This window comes from Octopus bimaculoides, unplaced genomic scaffold (genome assembly GCF_001194135.2).
Source record: "Octopus bimaculoides isolate UCB-OBI-ISO-001 unplaced genomic scaffold, ASM119413v2 Scaffold_20527, whole genome shotgun sequence".
NCBI classification, from domain to species: Eukaryota; Metazoa; Mollusca; class Cephalopoda; order Octopoda; family Octopodidae; genus Octopus; species Octopus bimaculoides.
In genome coordinates, this window is record NW_026440068.1 from 1,494 (window position 1) to 2,040 (window position 547).

At 48.6% G+C, this 547-nt stretch overlaps 1 protein-coding gene across 1 annotated transcript in view; it reads left to right on the plus strand.

Moving 5' to 3' along the window:
* Positions 1-547, plus strand: part of LOC106870773 (uncharacterized) — a 3,506-nt gene that overhangs the window by 1,450 nt on the left and 1,509 nt on the right. The gene's annotated exons all lie outside the window — the stretch shown is intronic.

Sequence of the window (547 nt, forward strand, 5' to 3'; positions counted from 1 at the left end):
GTTCTTTATTATCTATCTATTTCTTTACCATGTAAACATCGCCCGCTGGCTCACGGTATGCCCACTCCGCCCCCTCCACCAGTACCGGAAGTTCTTATCCTCTGTCATCCTTGGTTGTCTCCTGCGAACACTTCTAAGGGCCTAATACCATCCCCTCCCCTACCTAGGGTTTTATTGATCATGTAGCGCATAAAGATGGTGTAGTGTATGCAGGCTGTAGGTATTGTTTGTTTATGAATTCTGCCAAATGCAAGCTTTCTTTTCAGGTACAGGACACTGCTGTCCCCCATCCCAGGGTCTCACAGGCCCACACCTCCCACACCATCAGAATTGGCACTCTCAACGTCAGCACACTGAAAGGTAGGTCTGGTAAGATTGTTGAGATGCTTGAGCGGAGACATGTAGATTTGTGCTGCATCCAAAAAGTAAGGTGGAGAGGAGGTTCTGCAAGGTTCCTCACAGGCAAAGAACACAGGTATAAGATTTTCTGGGCAGGGAACACTGACGGGGTAGGGGGCGTGGGAATACTTCTTGCAGAGAAATGGGT